Below are 12,509 nucleotides of genomic sequence, written 5' to 3' on the forward strand. Positions count from 1 at the left end.
TACGATATTTTCCACATATCCACCATGCGTAGCAATAATATGGCGTAGTCTCTGAATGAAATTACCCGAAACCTTTGACAACGTGTCTGGCGGAATGGCTTCACATGCAGATGAGATGTACTGCTTCAGCTGTTGAATTGTTTCTGGATTCTGACGGTACACCTGGTCTTTCGAGTGTCCCCACAGAAAGAAGTCACAGGGGTTCATGTCTGGCGAATAGGGAGGCCAATCCACGCCGCCTCCTGTATGTTTCGGATAGCCCAAAGCAATCACACGATCATCGAAATATTCATTCAGGAAATTAAAGACGTTGGCCGTGCGATGTGGCCGGGCACCATCTTGCATAAACCACGAGGCGTTCGCAGTGTCGTCTAAGGCAGTTTGTACCGCCACAAATTCACGAAGAATGTCCAGATAGCGTGATGCAGTAATCGTTTCGGATCTGAAAAATGGGCCAATGATTCCTTTGGAAGAAATGGCGGCCCAGACCAGTACTTTTTGAGGATGCAGGGACGATGGGACTGCAACATGCGGCTTTTCGGTTCCCCTTATGCGCCAGTTCTGTTTATTGACGAAGCCGTCCAGGTAAAAATAAGCTTCGTCAGTAAACCAAATGCTGCCCACATGCATATCGCCGTCATCAATCCTGTGCACTATATCGTTAGCGAATGTCTCTCGTGCAGCAATGGTAGCGGCGCTGAGGGGTTGCCGCGTTTGAATTTTGTATGGATAGAGGTGTGAACTCTGGCGCATGAGACGATACGTGGACGTTGGCGTCATTTGGACCGCAGCTGCAACACGGCGAACGGAAACCCGAGGCCGCTGTTGGATCACCTGCTGCACTAGCTGCACGTTGCCCCCTGTGGTTGCCGTACGCGGTCGCCCTACCTTTCCAGCACGTTCATCCGTCACGTTCCCAGTCCGTTGAAATTTTTCAAACAGATCCTTTATTGTATCGCTTTTCTGTCCTTTGGTTACATTAAACCTCCGTTGAAAACTTCGTCTTGTTGCAACAACACTGTGTTCTAGGCGGTGGAATTCCAACACCAGAAAAATTCTTTGTTCTAAGGAATACACCATGTTGTCTACAGCACACTTGCACGTTGTGAACAGCACACGCTTACAGCAGAAAGACGACGTACAGAATGGCGCACCCACAGACTGCGTTGTCTTCTATATCTTTCACATCACTTTCAGCGCCATCTGTTGTTGAAAATTGTAACTACTGTAATTTCGAAAGTTTGTCCGCCTGAAAATGTACTGTTGTCCCAAGCATATTGCAACAAACGGTGTATTTCTATCGCTGCTCGTTTAGTTTTTATTGCCGTTTCAAATATACCGGTCATTTTTGAAACACCCTGTATGATTACAGCGAGGAGGCTCTTTGTGGTGCAAACCTGTGAAGCAAGTAGGAAACCATTCCACGGAGATGCACTCTTGCTTCCTACAGCCAACGGTGCGAGCTTGAAATGGGTCCAATTGTGACCGTCCGAGTGGCTGGATGGTCATCTTGAAGAACTGACACACAAGTTGGACGTACTGCGTCACTTATGCAACGGTGCTGGTGTCACTGGTCACGTGAACATCCTCACGGCTATAGAAGAGGCTCTGCTCGTCCACGCAGTACAGGAGCCCCCATGATCGGCGTAGTGTAAGGCAGCAGTGGCAGATCGTACAGTTACCACAACACAGATTGTACAGTTACCACAACACAGATAACAAGGCTTTGAGCCAATTCGCATCATTACGAACTGTTGCGAACCGGTTATTTGCAGTGGGACAACGGGCACACACATTTCTAACCGGTCTGCCACTCACACAACAGCGTCGATGTGCACGGTTGGTGTTGCAACCCTTGTTCACTAGAGTACGAGCAGACCTTAGCGACTTGCCATCTTACTTACAACTATTCATGACGTCGCCTTTCCGGCTTAGATCTTTTTTAGTATGTGACTTGTAAGTACTGCATCTTTTTCCAGTCAGTACAAACTTTAATTTTATTAATGTATCATATACCTAATGTTTTAGAACAGTTAGTCTAATTCTGAAGACGACGCTCATAGTAGCGTCGAAACCTGGTCAATTTTGACTTAATATTTGTGACCGAGGGCTTATTTGTTCTAATATGGTTTCGACTAGTGTGGTTGGTGCGAGAGCAGACGTTGCAAAACAGCCGTTGCACATTACGGAGAGGTTTACTGTTGAAATTTCCAGAGAGCCGGAAATCGTATTACTTCCTCCCACATACATTCCTCGTAATGATCACGACGAGAAAATTCGAGAAATTAGAGCCAGTACAGTGGATTAAGAACAATCATTCTTCCCACGCGGATTCCCGAGTGGAACATGGTGGGTGGGGGGTGGGGGGGGGGGGGAAATCAGTTAGTGGTACCAGAAGTACCCTCTGCCACACAACATTCGGTAGGTTTGTAGTGTTTCAAAAGTCTAATCAGGAAGCATCGCGTTTCTTTAACGCTTGAGCGACGCCAGGTAAGAAATGTTAATATATATATTTATTTATTTGTAGTATGTTAAGTGGATTGGTTCAAATGGCTCTGAGCACTATGGGACTTAACATCTGTGGTCATCAGTCCCCTAGAACTTAGAACTACTTAAACGTAACTAACCTAAGGACATCACACACATCCATGCCTGAGGCAGGATTCGGACCTGCGACCGTAGCGGTCACGCGATTCCAGACAGAAGCGCCTAGAACCGCTCGGCCACACTGGCCGGCTGTTAAGTGGACACTTGTTATTTAAAAAGATTTTGTTTCATTTCTTTCATGTCGAGCGTGACAGCAAGTTGATCCAGTGGGGACTCCAGACGCGGCGGACGACGAGAGCTAACCACTATTAAAACTGGTAATTAAGAAAGACAGAAATAGAGGCAAACCAAATAGCGAGAAGAATTGACTCAGTGGAAAATTTTCAGTAATTATGATCCAACATTTGCTGGTTTCGCGAGATTTGTATTTATATGTGCATTGTACAGGGTGATTCAAAAAGAAAACCACAACTTCAGGAATTTAAAACTCTGCAACAACAAAAGGCAGAGCTAAGCACTATCTGTCGGCGAATTAAGGGAGCTATAAAGTTTCATTTAGTTGTACATTTGTTCGCTTGAGGCGCTGTTGACTAGGCGTCAGCGTCAGTTGATGCTAAGATGGCGACCGCTCAACAGAAAGCTTTTTGTGTTATTGAGTACGGCAGAAGTGAATCGACGACAGTTGTTCAGCGTGCATTTCGAACGAAGTATGATGTTAAACCTCCTGATAGGTGGTGTATTAAACGTTGGTATAAACAGTTTACAGAGAATGGGTGTTTGTGCAAAGGGAAAAGTTCTGGACGGCCGAGAACGAGTGATGAAAATGTAGTACGCATCCAGCAAGCATTTGTTCGCAGACCAGGAAAATCGACTCGCAGAGCTAGCAGAGAGCTGAAAATTCCACAATCAACTGTATGGAGAGTCCTACGAAAAAGGTTAGTTATGAAACCTTATCGTCTGAAATTGGTTCAAGCACTGTCTGCAGCTGATAAGATTAAACGAATCGATTTCTGTGATTTTATCCTTGCTCAAATGGAAACAGATGAATCTTTCGTTTCAAAGATTGTGTTTAGTGATGAAGCAACTTTCCGCACTAACGGGAAAGTCAACCGTCACAATGTCTGTATATGGGGCACTGAGAATCCGCGGGAAACAACTCAGTATGAACGTGACTCGCCTAAGGTGAACGTTTTCTGTGCCATTTCAGCCAATAAAGTTTTTGGTCCCTTTTTCTTCGAAGGTGCTACTGTAACTGGACTACAGTATCTGGAGATGTTAGAGAATTGGCTGTTCCCTCAGCTCGAACAAGAAGCACAACAATTCATATTTCAGCAGGATGGAGCGCCACCACATTGGCACTTATCTGTCCGTAACTACCTGAACGTCAACTACCCGAGGCGATGGATGGGCCGCCAGGCAGCCCGTGACAGAGCACTTCATCACTGGCCTCCAAGAAGCCCTGATCTTACCCCCTGCGATTTTTTCTTATGGGGGTATGTTAAGGATATGGTGTTTCGGCCACCTCTCCCAGCCACCATTGATGATTTGAAACGAGAAATAACAGCAGCTATCGAAACTGTTACGCCTGATATGCTACAGAGAGTGTGGAACGAGTTGGAGTCGGGTTGATATTGCTCGAGTGTCTGGAGGGGGCCATATTGAACATCTCTGAACTTGTTTTTGAGTGAAAAAAAAACCTTTTTAAATACTCTTTGTAATGATGTATAACAGAAGGTTATATTATGTTTCTTTCATTAAATACACATTTTTAAAGTTGTGGTATTCTTTTTGAATCACCCTGTATTTTATTGTGTTGTTGATGTTTTATTTTCTTTTGTGGGGAGTGTTGTATATAATTGTGCTATAGTAAATAGGAGTGTATTAGTTTGCGTGTGACTTTGAATGCAGGTTGTACAGTAAACTTTGTGTGTGAATTACGGTTAGTGTGATAGTTCATTGTATGTCAGAGAACAGATTTAGTCGTGTGTAGTACATCTATGTTATGTACAAAATCAGTGTGGTTGTAGTAAGGGTAATTTGATGCTTACAAGGGCAAGAGCACGTAAAATGGCAGACGATATGAGTCGGGAAAGAAATGAAATCATGACAGAGAATCGGGGTAGCACTGATAGGTTACACGAATTACGTGAAATCAACGACGAATGAGAGACCAGTTTCGGCAGCGTGAGAGCCGGTGCACTGGAATTTAGTGAAGCAACAACGTTCGATCAGTCAGCTCGTGGCCAATTAGCCAATCAGGAGCAAAGGGAACAATACGTAGAGCCGGTTATTGTAGTGCATGAGTACGGAGAAATCTCTCCTAGAGGGCGGAGAACACCGACAGAAAATTTCGGTGAGGTTCAAAGATATAGTTCACGACATAACAGTCCGACGCAAATGTATTGCGACGAATTTTGTGCAAGTCCAGAAAGAGTAAGACAAGACGGGAGACGAACACCCGCGAGTTATGACGGAGGGCAACCCAGTAAGAAACAAGATCTAGGCGTAGGTGTGGCGAGCATTTTGGACTATGTAGAACGTCTATCACGGGATGTGAAGGCAGTCCGTACAGAAACACAGGCGACGAGAGAACGTCTATCACAAGAAGTGAAGACAGTCCGTACAGAAACACAGGCGACGAGAGAACGTCTATTACAAGATGTGAAGACAGTTCGTACAGAAGTGCAGGCGATACGGAGAGAGCCGGCCGAAGTGGCCGTGCGGTTCTAGGCGCTGCAGCCTGGAACCGCGAGATCGCTACGGTCGCAGGTTCGAATCCTGCCTCGGGCATGGATGTGTGTGATGTCCTTAAGTTAGTTGAGTTTAACTAGTTCTAAGTTCTAGGGGACTAATGACCTCAGAAGTTAAGTCCCATAGTGCTCAGAGCCATTTGAACCATTTGATACGGAGAGAAACATCTGAAGGACGAAGTCAGAGCCATGCGAATAAAACTAGAACGTGAAATAGAGAAAGCAAAGCGGACGGCAAAAGAAGCAAAGATAACTGCGAAAGGATATAGACGCAGGATATAGATGCAGATGTAGAAGCGTCACCAGCTCGTGCAGAATAGCTCGCACCTCTTGAGATCGAAAAACCCGCACTGGCGCTCACAATAGCGACCAGCGCCCGCCGACGTGTGCGCCCCGGAAATGATACGTCACAATCGGTTTAAATCTCTCGAGAGGCATTACCGCGTCCCCAGATGTGTCGGTGTTGCCGGGAGGCGGCAACAACTGTGCTGTGGTGGAGGAGTGACCGCAGAACTGATTCAAGCGCGGCCGTCCTCTTTCGCGCCCGCCTCCTCTCGCAGGAGACGGCCTCGGGCGGTGGGGGCGCCAGAGTGCGAATATAATAGCGGTCGCCGCGCCGCGCCGGCCAATATTCAAATGCGGCATGTGCGCCCACAATCACATTAGCAGCAGGCCGAGACGCCCGCGGGCACCCGAATATAAAGCGCGGAGTGGGCCGCCGCAGCTGTCAAGGCGCCGCTGATTGCGGCATTGTCGCCACCCACGGCGCCGACTCTCGCCCGAGGCTGCTCCGGCAGTGGGGGACGGGAAGGCAGCGCAGTAATCCGATCACCAGGGCACCGGGGCCGCGACAGAGTGGCCGCCGACGTTGTCTCCGGAGCGCGCGCGCCCGCTAAACACGTGTCAGCGGGCAGCGAGGCGGAGCGGCAGTTAGGGATTGTGAGGACACCTCGCTAGCCGGTCACGGGACACAGTGACAGCGGAGTTACGCTATACATAGGCCTCTAACGACGTGATAGCTGTATGCAGAACCGTACGCACGTGGCACAGCTGTCGAAACTACCCCCTCTTCCCCCCCCCACCCCCACCCCCCAACTTCCCCACTTGTGAGGACAAGCCTATGGGCAGGTAGCATCGGAATCTAATACTGGTCTCACAGGAGAAGCTCAGAGCACAGACTATTAGAAGAGTCACTCCTCTTGTGCTTAAGTGGGCATTGTGCCTTTCGTATTCAATCCTGATGCAATATCTCTGTTTCATGGTCAATGTTGTTGTGGATTGGCCAGAGCGCCAACCCACAATGAGAGGAGACCGAAAGGCACGCGTTTAAGCTCACGCAGGATGGCGTGAGGTCTGCAACAGGACAAGGTCTTTATAGTAGCAAAAATAGTACGTAGCTTCTGGAATACTTAACTTTAATCCATAATTGGAGAACATCGGTCTGACGGTACATGCATTACAATCAATAGTCACTGGTAATGGCGGCTTGCTAGGTCGTAGCAAATGACGTAGCTGAAGGCTATGCTAACTATCGTCTCGGCATATGAGAGCGTAATTTTTCAGTGAACCATCGCTAGCAAAGCCGGCTGTACAACTGGGGCAAGTGCTAGGAAGTCTCTCTAAACCTGCCGTGTGGTGGTGCTCGGTCTGCAATCACTGACAGTGGCGACACGCGGGTCCGACGTATACTAACGGACCGCGGCCGATATAAAGGCTACCACCTAGCAAGTGTGATGTCTGGCGGTGACACCACAAATGTGAAGGTCGATTGGATACAGAAAACCTGCAGTGGTGCATCGGAATCTAATACTGGTCTCCCAGGAGAAGTTCAAAGCACAGACTATTAGAAGAGTCTCTCCTCTTGTACTTAAGTGGGCATTGTGCCTTTCGTATTCAATCCCGATGCATGATCTGCGTTTCATGGTCATTGTGAAGGTCCAAGAGATACAGAAAACCTGCAGTGGTGCATCCTATACTTTCAGACTGTATTGCTCTTTGCAAGACTTACGATGTTCCTGTTTCATGTCACCACTGACTGACATTAGATGAAGCAGCAATACGTCAAGAAAGCAGCTGCTCAGACAGCAGAGTATTTGTGAGAGCACATGACGGATTTTTTCGCAAGGCAGAAGTCTGATGTACTCTGCTGAACACTGGCCAGTGGATACACAGCAAGGGAAGTCAGACACATTGGACTGTCGAAGTATTCGTAACTAAGTTCCCGAATTTAATGCCTTCCAGGAAAGTTCTCGCTCTCAGATTATTCTCAGGAGCGAGAGCTGGCTAAGATCCGAAGTGAAAAGCTCTGAGATATTTAGCGAGTCATGGAACGGATATCGGAAACACAGATTAGTGGACATAGGAAGGGGAGTGTTCATAGAGTTGAAAAAAAAAATGTATCTATGGACGTCGAAGCTGAGTTTGACAGTGGAGTTATCTAGTCACGTGTAACACGCCTAGGTGAAACCAAGCTAGTTGTTGGTTGTTTCTACCGGCCACCCGATTCCACTGTGACGGTTCTAGAGCTATTCAAGGAAAGTCTACAGTCAATAGCGTGAAAATATCCAGCTTGTAATTCTACACAGAAGAACCAAAGAAACTGGTACAGCTGCCTAATATCGTGTGGGGCCCCCCGCGAACACCCAGAAGTGCCGCAACACGTCATGGGCTCGACTAATGTCTGAAGTAGTGCTGAAGGGAACTGACACCATGAATCCTGCACGGCTGTCCATAAATCCGTAAGAGTACGAGGGGGTGGAGATGTCTTGTGAACAGTAAGTTGCAAGACAGCCCAGATATGCTGAATAATGTAGATGTCTGGGGAGTTTGGTTGTAAGGGGAAGTGTTTAAACTCATAAGATAGTTTCTGGAGCCACTCTGTAGCAAATCTGGACGTATGCGGTGTCGCATTTTCCTGCTAGAATCGCTCAAGTCCGTCGGAATGCACAATGGACATGAATGGATGTAGATGGTCAGACTGGATGTTTATGGAAGTGTCACCTGCCAGAGTCATATATACACGTATTAGTGGTCCCATATCACTCGAGCTGCTCACGTCCCACACCATTACAGAGCCTCCAAAAGCTTGAACAGTCCGCTGCCGACATGCTGCGTCCAAGGATTCATGAGGATGTTTCCATACCCGTCCATCCGCTCGATACAAGTTGAAACCAGTCTCGCCCGACCAAGCAACAAGTTTCCAGTCATCAACAGTCGAATGTCGGTGTTGACGCATCCAGGCGAGGGGTACAGGTTTGTGTCTTGCAGTCATCAAGGGCACACGACATGGGCCTTCGGCTCCGAAAGCCCTTTTCGATGATATTTCGTTGAATGGTTCGCACGCTGACACTTGTTGATGGCCCAGCATTAAAATCTACAGCAATTTACGAAAGAGTTGCATTCTGTCACATCGAACGATTCTCTTCAGTCGTCACTGGTCCCGTCTTGCCGCAGCCACGTCGGAGATTTGATGTTTTACCGAATTCCTAATATTCACGGTAAACTCGTGAAATGGTCGTATGGGAAAATTCCCACTTCACCGCTATCTCGGAGATGCTGTCCCATCGCTCGTGCGCCGACTATAACACTACGTTCAAACTCATTTAAATCTCGATAACATGCTATTGCAGCAGCAGAAACCGATCTAAAAGCTGCGCCAGACACTTATTGTCTTACATAAGCACTGCCGAACGCACCGCCGCATTCTTCCTGTTTACATATTTTTGTATTTGAATGCATATTCAAATACAGAGACATGTACACATATGTCTATGCTAGTTTGTTTGGCGCTTCATTGTAGTTGGAGGCGACATTAACCTACCGAGTATAGACTGGCTATGGTTCCATTGCGAGGGGTACAGCGAGACAGTCGTGTGAAGATCTTTTGAACACGTTTTCTGAGAACTGTCTCGAGCAGCTAGCTTGGCAGCCCACACGCAATGAAAATATCGTAGACCTTGTAGCTACAACGTCATTATAGAAACAAGGATTAGCGATCACGATGTCATTGTAGGAATTATTCTTACAAAAGTTAATAAATGGGTGAAGAGGGCTAGGAGAGTGTTTCTGCTGGAAATAGCAGATGAGCAGCTGTTAGCATCTCACTTAGACAGTAAACTGATATCACTTAGCTACAGCAGGATGGACTTAGAGGAATTATGGGTAAATTTTAAGCAGATTGTAAATCATCGTCTAGAGAATTCTGTGCCTATTAAGTAGATTAAGGACGGAAAAGACCCGCCATGGTTTAATGTCGAGATTCGGAAACTGATGAGGAAGCAGAGGATGTTACACTTCCGGGTCAAAGAGAAAACGCACAATTGACGACAGGAAAATGTTAGTAGAATTTCGTGCGTCTTGAAAAGATCTACGCGCAAAGCATACAACTATCTTAGGTAAGATCTGGCAGAGAACCTGAGTAACGCCTGGTCCTATGTAAAATCGCCAAGTGGGTCGAGGCTTCCATCCAGTCACGTGTTGACCAGTCTGGTGAGGCAGTTAAAAATAGCAAAATGAAAGCCAAATTTCAAAATTTCACGTTCAAGAAATCGTCACGCAGGGGAATCGTACAAACATCCATTGTATGACCACCGAACAATTACCGTATGGGCGACATGGTAATAAGCAGTCCCGGCGTAGAGAAACAACTGAAAGAGTTGAAAACAAATAAGTCACCAGGTCCGGATGGAATCCCAATTTGGTTTTTCAAAGAGTACTCTACAGCATTGGGCCCATACCTTGCTAGCATTTATCGCGAATCTCTCGCCCAGAGCAAAGTCCCAATCCACTGCAAAAATCGCAAACTACTCCTGCATATAAGAAGAGTAAAAGAATAGATCTGCAGTGGTACAGATCAATATCCCAAATATCACTTTGCTGAAGAATCCTTGAATACATTCTCATTTCGAATCCAATAAATTGCTTGTGGTGCACTTATCACGGAACAGCTTACTTCCCTTGTCCCTTTGTTATCCTCCGCTAGTCCTTGAAGGGCAAGTCGCGTAATCTTCTTTGCTCCGTCGCTCATTTCTACCCATACAAAACGGAAATGAAGTTGACCTAAATGTATTAAAAAATGCCATTTTGTTCATATCAGGCAGTGCGGTTCTAGGCGCTACAGTCTGGAACCGAGCGATCGCTACGGTCGCAGGTTCGAATCCTGCCTCGGGCATGGATGTGTGTGATGTCCTTAGGTTAGTTAGGTTTAATTAGTTCTTAAAGTTCTAGGCGACTGATGACTTGAAGTTGTCGCATAGTGCTCAGAGCCATTTGAACCATTTTTTGTTCATATCAAAAATGACGCTAAGAACAATTATGACCAAAGGGTTATTTAAATGTTGAGGAAACAATGACGCTATGAACAATTACGACGCAGAAGTTACTGAAGCATCGAGAAAACAATGACAAAATGTACACTTACGTCGTTATTGCACCAAGGATTTTTGCTGAAATGATTCTCCAAAAAAAAAAATGGTTCAAATGGTTCTGAGCACTATGGGACTCAACTGCTGAGGTCATTAGTCCCCTAGAACTTAGAACTAGTTAAACCTAACTAACCTAAGGACATCACAAACATCCATGCCCGAGGCAGGATTCGAACCTGCGACCGTAGCGGTCTTGCGGTTCCAGGCTGCAGCGCCGTTAACCGCACGGCCACTTCGGCCGGCTAAATGATTCTCCGTCCGCAGTATTAATTACTTGTGTCGTTATTTCACTGGATACGTTAGTACACTCACCAAACTGGAACACGCAACTGACATTTACGCCAATGTTCTTCACAACCCAAGTCACAACAATCGATATTTCCACAACGTCGCAACTACCCTCTAGCAGCACTGTGTGTGACTACAGTTCTGACCATCTTTCACTGCATGCTCTACCTTTTTCTGAGATGACTTGTGCTATAACCTCGATTTGGTGAATTTTGCAGTTGTGTCATTGTTCTTCCGGTACAGCGATATTATCATGCACTATGTTCTTATGGCAGCATGTTTTTAACTCTTATAATTCCGTATTTCATTTAAAATAAATCTCGGTGCGACCTATTATCTTCTACTGTACAAACTAATACTCTCTATCGTAAGTGTATTCAATAAAGAGGGCGCTGATGTAGGCCACCGCAAACATGGAGCTCAGCTGCATAGGTTCTTGTAAGCAGCTGGCTCAGTTTGAATCTTACCTGCTCTTTGTTATATTCTTCTGAAGTTCTATTTTACGCATCATTGTGAGAATCCATTGGACGTAGTCTTTTTAAAACTCAATGATCTCTATCCACAACTGACACATATGTTTGTGCATCTACACTCCTGGAAATTGAAATAAGAACACCGTGAATTCATTGTCCCAGGAAGGGGAAACTTTATTGACACATTCCTGGGGTCAGATACATCACATGATCACACTGACAGAACCACAGGCACATAGACACAGGCAACAGAGCATGCACAATGTCGGCACTAGTACAGTGTATATCCACCTTTCGCAGCAATGCAGGCTGCTATTCTCCCATGGAGACGATCGTAGAGATGCTGGATGTAGTCCTGTGGAACGGCTTGCCATGCCATTTCCACCTGGCGCCTCAGTTGGACCAGCGTTCGTGCTGGACGTGCAGACCGCGTGAGACGACGCTTCATCCAGTCCCAAACATGCTCAATGGGGGACAGGTCCGGAGATCTTGCTGGCCAGGGTAGTTGACTTACACCTTCTAGAGCACGTTGGGTGGCACGGGATACATGCGGACGTGCATTGTCCTGTTGGAACAGCAAGTTCCCTTGCCGGTCTAGGAATGGTAGAACGATGGGTTCGATGACGGTTTGGATGTACCGTGCACTATTCAGTGTCCCCTTGACGATCACCAGTGGTGTACGGCCAGTGTAGGAGATCGCTCCCCACACCATGATGCCGGGTGTTGGCCCTGTGTGCCTCGGTCGTATGCAGTCCTGATTGTGGCGCTCACCTGCACGGCGCCAAACACGCATACGACCATCATTGGCACCAAGGCAGAAGCGACTCTCATCGCTGAAGACGACACGTCTCCATTCGTCCCTCCATTCACGCCTGTCGCGACACCACTGGAGGCGGGCTGCACGATGTTGGGGCGTGAGCGGAAGACGGCCTAACGGTGTGCGGGACCGTAGCCCAGCTTCATGGAGACGGTTGCGAATGGTCCTCGCCGATACCCCAGGAGCAACAGTGTCCCTAATTTGCTGGGAA

Source organism: Schistocerca nitens, chromosome 8 (assembly GCF_023898315.1).
Source record: "Schistocerca nitens isolate TAMUIC-IGC-003100 chromosome 8, iqSchNite1.1, whole genome shotgun sequence".
Lineage (NCBI taxonomy): Eukaryota > Metazoa > Arthropoda > Insecta > Orthoptera > Acrididae > Schistocerca > Schistocerca nitens.